This window comes from Macrotis lagotis, chromosome X, assembly GCF_037893015.1.
Source record: "Macrotis lagotis isolate mMagLag1 chromosome X, bilby.v1.9.chrom.fasta, whole genome shotgun sequence".
Lineage (NCBI taxonomy): Eukaryota > Metazoa > Chordata > Mammalia > Peramelemorphia > Peramelidae > Macrotis > Macrotis lagotis.
In genome coordinates, this window is record NC_133666.1 from 692245153 (window position 1) to 692252913 (window position 7761).

Genomic DNA, 7761 nt, shown 5'->3' on the forward strand with positions numbered 1-7761 from the left:
ATTTGTTATGTGGGCCCCCAAATTAAAAATTATTTCCAGAACTGAATGAAATAATCCCTAAGAATTAGCTTAAGGAGAGTTAGAACAGATCCAAGCGTAGTGGAAAGTGCATTGGATTTGGAATGAGAACATGTGGTCACTTCTCCTCACATGGATCACATCCCCATCACCCCTTCGAGGGTAACAAAGGTTCTATGTACCCATTTGCTCTTCACAAGTATCCTGTGGGGTCAGTGCTGCTACTAATTTCGTTTCACAATTGAGGAAACCGAGGAAACCATTGACTGACTTACCCGGGGTGGCACAGCAAGTCAGTGTTGGTGAGGGGGCAGGGCTCTGCTCATTAGACTACATTGTAGGAGTAGCCCAGTTCGGCTGCCTCGTCTGAGTGACCTGAGGAGGGTGGCAGAAATCAGCCACTTCTCGTGCTGGACAGCTCCCTCCATTAGGAAGTCTTTGGCTTCATTGAGCCTCGCTCTGCCAGGACCTCATCCATGAGGGCCTCCCACCCGGGGTGCCCCAGCACCAAGCAGTCCTTTGGGGGAGCAGGACTAGGCCCCAGCGTGTGCTCAGCAGGAAGCCTTGGCACTAGCTACAGGGTTCTTGGCTCTGGGGGGGGGGGGGCACAGAAATCCTACCGCTAATCCCTTTCACCATCAACTTCCCGGCACCTGCAGGCTGAGGAAAGAGGGCTCTGTGCAGAGAAGAAATGGTGCTGACTCCCCCTCCCTGACCCTCCAGAGAAGAGGAGCAGCAGGCCCCTGGTTAAAGATGCCTCTTACTGCAAGGAGGGTTTCCCTGGAGACAGGAGCCTGGCTTCTAGTGGAGGACAGAGAGCGGCACACACTTCTGTGCTTGGACTCAGATGCAGACAATGGACTGCTTCACTCATGGGCACCTCTGCTTGGACCCCCACTGACTTCATAGCTACTCTGGCTCCCACCTGCCCCAGGAGGAGGAGGCAACAGTGAAGCCAGTGTCAGCGACTGAAGAGAGTGAGCAGGACCAGAGATAACTCAGGAACACCAAGCTGGAGGTCTAACAGTCAGGTCAGTGAACTGGAAAAGCTTCCTTTGAAAGGGATCTTGGAATTTAGATTGGGGTATATTTTAGCAGGGACCTTAGAACAGAGAAGGGACTTTAGTATGTGAAATTCTAGCTCTGAGCTTCTCTGCTCATTGAATGAATGTTCTCTTCTAACTGTATATTCTAGGGTCCCTTCCAGCTCTGAAATTCTCTGTTCTGAGGTCTGTCCAATCTCTGATATTCCATATTCTAATGATATCCTGCTTGTCTGCCATGAGCAATGCAGGGGATCAAGGAGGTCATTATTATCACAGCCAGGAAACTTAATCAGTCCCTCCCACCGTGAAGCTCGAGGTCAGGAGTTCTCAACCTGGGGTCCAAAGACCCCTTCCCCCTTCAATTCACGGATAGATTTTAGGGGACTGTAAACTAAGGGGGAAAATCACATCTCTATTTTTGCCAACTTCTGATTTCCTTTATAATTCTATGTATTTTTTGCATTTAAAATCATGATTCTAAGAATCTATAGACTTCACCAGATTGCTGTCCAAAGGGTCTTATAATAGCAAAAAGTTTAAGAATTCTTGCTCCAGGGGAAGCCATTTTTAGGGTTCTTTGGCTCCCTGTCTCACTCTTAACTTCCCAAAGAAGGAAAAACAAAATTTTCTCACCTCTATCTCCCCTTTGGTTCTTTTTTTTTTCCGCCCAGAGACTTTCTTTATATTGTCAGCATTTTAGAATAATGGCAGCATTTCTGGGAGACTTTTGAGGTCTCAGAATTTCGGAAAGGGATAGGATATGGTGGGGTCAGCACAGACTTAAATGAGACATTGGCTGAGGAAAGCAACTCCACTAGGAAGCAAGTACCAAAAAAGACAATGGGTCAGAAATCCTATATGGGTCTGGACAAAGATTCAAAGAATTTAGAGATAAGTGGTTTGAGGCCGTAGGCAGACAATGTGGTTGGGGTTTTTTTAGGTCTTTTTGCAAGGCAATGGGGTTAAGTGGCTTGCCCAAGGCCACACAGCTAAGTAATTATTAAGTGTCTGGGGTCAAATTTGAACTCAGGTTCTACTGACTCCAGGGCCGGTGCTCTATCCACTGTGCCACCTAGCCGCCCCTAGGCAGACAATCTGAGTCCAAAGCTCAATGACAGGTTCTTATCCATCCTCCCTTCCTCCTTTCCTTCCTTCCTTCCTTCCTCCCTTCTCTCTCTTTCCTTTCAAACCCTTTACAGTTTGTTTCCTCCCTTAATCTACCCTGCTGATCTTCTCATCTCTTTTCTCTTTTCCTCCTGTTTTCTTGATGAGTGAAATGCACTTATCTAGTGAAATGCAATGTACCGCAATTAATGTGTTTAGCACAATCACACATGTAGAGCCTAAAGTAGATTGTCTTCTGTCAGGGGAATTGAGGAGGGAAGGGAAGGAGGGAGAAAAATGTAAAACTCGAAGCCTTGGGGAAGAAAATGAGTGGTGAAAATGACTGTTGCTTGTTGTTGGAAAAACAAATTTTTTTTCAAATGCAATGAACCTGACTCTGTTGGTATTATCTTTCTCTCCTTTGAAGACTACTCTGTTCAAGTATCATCTGCATCTTCATTTATAGTTTTCTACTTTTGCACCCCAATTATAAGAGAATTTTCCCCGTCTTTCATCTCCCTCCCCCCTCCCCTATGTATTCCTCTTCCTTTCCCTTCTCATTTTTCTTTTAAGATTATTAAACAAAAAACAAAAGAACCTGCTTGGTTTTAAACCTTCTGGAATATTATATTCCAATCTCTTCACTTTTTTGCTCTTAAAAGTGACTTTCTGGTACTTGAAGATTTTTAAAAATTTGTTTTGTTGGGGTATTTTTGCTGCTTGTAATAATTTTCCTTTGACTTGAAAGTTCTAGATTTTGATTCTACTATAATTGGAAGTTTTCATTTGGAGATTTCTTTCAGGAGGTGGCTAGTGGATTCTATTTTTCACTTTATTTTCTGGTTCTAAGAAATATGGATTAGTTTTTTTAAAAAGGATTTATTGAAATAAACAGAACACAGCACCATGCTTCAGCTGCCTTTTCTTCCATCCAACAGGCCCCTTTACCCATTGATGAGTTTTTTCTGGAAAGCTCCATGTTGGAAAAGGGCCCCTAAACAATCATCCTTCATTCTGTGGACTATATACCCTGTCCCTGACTGGGTACCTCCTCCTCTCCTCCCTTTGCTTTTCTGCTCCTCTTTTATGTATTTCAACCTAGTCTGAAGCCTGCAAAGGAATAACCAGGGCAGGAATCTCAGACCAAAAGATCTGGCTGAAAATGACATTAGAATATAAGCTTTTTGCAGTCAAGAACTGACTTTCTTATTTATAATTGTACAATTAATTACATCGATTAACACAGTGTTTGATATAAAACAAGGATTCACATTTTTTTTTTAGTTTTAGGTTTTTGCAAGGCAAACGGGGTTAAGTGGCTTGCCCAAGGCCACACAGCTAGGTAATTATGAAGTGTCTGAGGCCGGATTTGAACCCAGGTACTCCTGACTCCAGGGGCTGTGCTTTGTTCACTGTGCCACCTAGCAACCCAATTCACATTAATTCTTGATGACTCACTGACTAGACTCTTTTCGTCAGGGTTTTCAGGTACTCCTCAATTAGTTTTCCAGCTGAGTTACTTTTGCTATAAGATGCTTTATATTTTTCTATTTTGTTTTCAGTCTTTCATCTTAAAAAAAAGTTAGCTTTTATGAATCATTATCTTCTATTTGATACATTCTAATTTTCACACAGTTTCTAGCTTTGGTAAGGATTTTCTTTTAAGTTTTGTCAAGTTGTTCATTCTCTTTTCAATTCTTTTTTCCAAAGCCCTCGATTCGTTTTCATTTTTCCATCACTTTCATTTTTTCAACAAAACATTTTAAAAAAATTTAAATTGTTGCATCTTTTCTATGAATTCTAATTGAACTTGGGCCCAAGAGATGTTTTTCTTTCAGGTTTTCCATGTAGATAGTTCAGGATCATTCACTTCTGCACAGTATAATAATAGCTAGCATTTATATAGTGCTTACTATGTGCCAGAATTGTAAGGGATTGTTGTGTGTGTGTGTGTGTGTGTGTGTGTGTGTGTGTGTGAGAGAGAGAGAGAGAGTACTGTAAACTTTCATCACCTGGTGTCCTCCAGCACCAGAGCACTATTTTACTGGTTGATTGTAGAGTGCCACAGGAGTGGGAGTGGACCAGGGCCTCGGGAGGATATTTAAGCACTTGTATTTGGTTTAATAAATGGAGAACTAGGAGAACTTTAAGAACTCGTCATCTTAGTCTTCCTTGTCTCCCACCCCTTTAGCTGGCTGGCCAGAACCTAACACTTCCTGAGCAGCTAGTCTAAAAGAAACTTAACCGAACCTTTGTGAAATAGATGTATAAAAAACCTATAGGTTTATAACTCTTAATTCATTTGCTCCTCACTACAACCCTGGGAGGTAAGAGTTACTATCATCCAATTTTACAATTGAGCAGACTGAGGCAAACAAAGGTTATGACTTGCCTAGGGTCAGAAAGACCAGATTTGAATTCAGATCTTATGGCTTCCCTTACTGCTCTATCTAACCTTGCTGCCTCATATATGTCACCATTTATGTGGGGTTCTTTTTTACTTTGCTTATGTTTTTAGTCAACTTCCTGACTTTAGGCTTTAAGATAGGGTTAGGCTCTATTCACTTCTGAGGGAAATCTCTGGTTCAGCTTGTACTATCTTGGGTCCTTCTGGGGCTTTCTTGGGGTATTTCTTATTCCAGGCTCTCGGGGACAGCTCAGACTGGGGACCTGCAAGTTTTCAGTGCTCCGAAAGTGGTCTGATTCAGGGTCAAGTTTGACTTCTGTCCCCATAGTCTGAATTCTAGAAGTTCCTGACCTGGGTTTAATGAGTCTGAGCAACAATAGCCTTACCCCTGGCTGGAATTCCATTAGACTTCTGCTAGTTTCCTTCAGAGAAGGCAAAAACTGGACTCTCGGCTTATTCCACTTTGTATCTGCTTTCCCCAACTGGTTTCAATACTACAGAACAAGATGCCCTCCTTTTATGTCTTGCCCTTTAGATTGTAAGCTCCTTTGAGAGTAGGGACTATCTTTTTGTCAACTGTATCTCCAGTGCCTAGTATGTAGTAGGCACTGGAGATAAAATCAACAAAAATTATAGTCCCTCTAAGTGTTGTAGTGGGTAGACACTGGTCAGGGTCAGGAGGACAGGCGTTCAAATCTGGTCTCAGACACTGGACACTTACTAGCTGTGTGACTTTGGGCAAGTCACTTCACCCCGATTGCCTCACATCCAGGGCCACCTGCAGTCATCCTGATTCCTATCTGGCCACTGGACCCAGATGGCTCTGGAGGAGAGAGGCTGGGGACTCAGCACAGCCCCACCTCAAATACTATTCATGTGCCTGTCATGGCATGACCTCCCTACCGTCATGGTTGTCTTCAGTAACAAAGGACAAACATCATCATCATCATCATCATGTAGTAGACACCTGATACATGTTTATCAGATTGGATTAGATTGGTTTTAACCACTATCAGCCAGCTAGAAGGCTCTGCTCTTTCATGGTCTGAGACTCCTGCCCTGGGTATCCCTCTGCAGGCTTCTGACTAGGCTGAATTCTGGACCTGTAGTACCAGTATTTAACATAGAGAAATAGAAGATATAGGCAGCTATGTGGCACAGTGAATAGAGTATTGGATCTGGAGTCAGGAAGACTCATCTGAGTTCAAATCCAACCTCAGACATATTTCCTAATTGTGTGATACTCCAGCCAGATTATAAAGAGGTAGATCCAATTAAAAACTGACTCAATACTTGAGACACTGTTTGACTATTAAAATACTCCTTTTTCCAACTATTTACCTCCATAAGGCTGGACTCTTTAAAAAAAACATATCTCAACCAAAGCAGCAAATTCCAATAGACTGGATGAAGAAGTAGATAGGAGAATCCAATTGCCTTCTACTGAGCCAGACATTAGATTTGTAAAAGTAAAATAATGCCACACTTCTTCCTAATTTTGTTTTGGAAAACAATGACTGTCATAAAAATATTTTATATTAACATTTAATATGTTTATTATTTTTAAATTAGTTAATATTTTTTAATGTTTCAGTTTAGTTCTCTAATACAGTAGATATTGAGAGATATAACCCACATAAACAAGCCCTTTGGGGAATCCTTGGTAACTTTTTAAGTGTAAAAGTTTCTGAGATGAAAAGTTTGAGAATGTTGGACTGGCCCATCTGCTTGCTGCCTGGACCAGAGACCACATCCTGTAGGATTTAACCTTCTTAGCCCTGAAGCTCCCACCATCCTCATTGGTGAATACCACCCATCTAGGTCAGCCTCACTTATCATCCATCCATCCATCCATCCATCCATCCATCCATCCATCCATCCATCCACACAATTAGAGTTGCTCCCAGAGGTCATTGCCTCCTTCACTACAGGTCCCCTAGCAACTGGATACTTGCTTAAAGTTTGTAAGAGAGGATTCTTTTTTAGGTATGGAGTGAAATAGATGGCTGCTGGGGTCTCCTCCAGCTCTGATAGTCTTGCGAGAACCAAAGGTCAGATTCTTTGACTGGAATCACAAGTTCTGGGAGGGACTGATTGGGAAGGCAGAAGATGGGGAAGATTCAGGGTGAAGAGAGTGGTAAGAGATGCCTGAGAAGTCGTTGGATACAAAATTGGAGCTTCATAGACTAGAGAAAAAAAGGTAGATTTTGAGAATCATCAGTAGTCACTCAGTAATTCATGGGAGCTGATAAGATCATCTAGTGAAGTAATATATAGAGAGCAGAGAGCTCAGGACAGAATCCTGAGGGACACCTCTGATTAGAGAGGGTGATGTGGAGATGATCCAGAAGAGAAGACAGAGAAGGCAGATCAGAGAGAAAAGAGGAATGTCCCAAAAACCTAGAGAGAAGAGAATATCAAGGAGAGATAAACAGTATCAAATCCTGCAGAGAGATCAGGAGAATGAGGATTGAGAAAAGGTTGTTAATTTGGCAAGAGATCAATGGTAACTTTTGAGAGAACAGGGTTGGTGAACAATGAGGTTGGAGGAGAAGATCGTAAGGGTTTAAGCGGGGGGGGGGGGGAGAGAGAAGTGGAGGACCTTATAGATGCCATTTTGAGTTAAATTCAAATTTAGCAAGAAACATGTAGGACAATATTAGGGATAGAAGGATCAATGAGTCTTTCAGGACTGGAGAGACTTGAGAATCTTTATAGGCAGTAGGGTAGGAACCAGTCGAGAGGGAGAGATTACAATAAGTGAGAGTGGAGATGATAGAGGGAGCAGTCTGTTGGAGGAGACTGATGGAATGGCATCACTTGAGCAGGTAGAGGGGTTAGTGTTGGTAAAGTTTAAAGGTGACTTCAATATGTAAGGGCTGATGGAGAAAGTGGCAGAAGGCATATGAACAACAGGAAATGAAGAGGGGAGAAAAAAAGCTCATAGTGAATGATCTCAACTTTTCAGTAAAATATGAAACAAGGTCTTCAGCTGAGAAGGTGGGGAAGGGAACTATGTGAAGTTTGAGGGGAAATAAGATTTAGAACTACTGTGAAGAGGGAATAAAAAGCTTACTTTCCACACTTGTACTCCTTGACAGTTATATTGTCATCTTTCTTGGCCATTATAAAATACTCCCATCTCCTGCACTTGGATATTTTCAATGGTCCCCCAGTATCTACCTC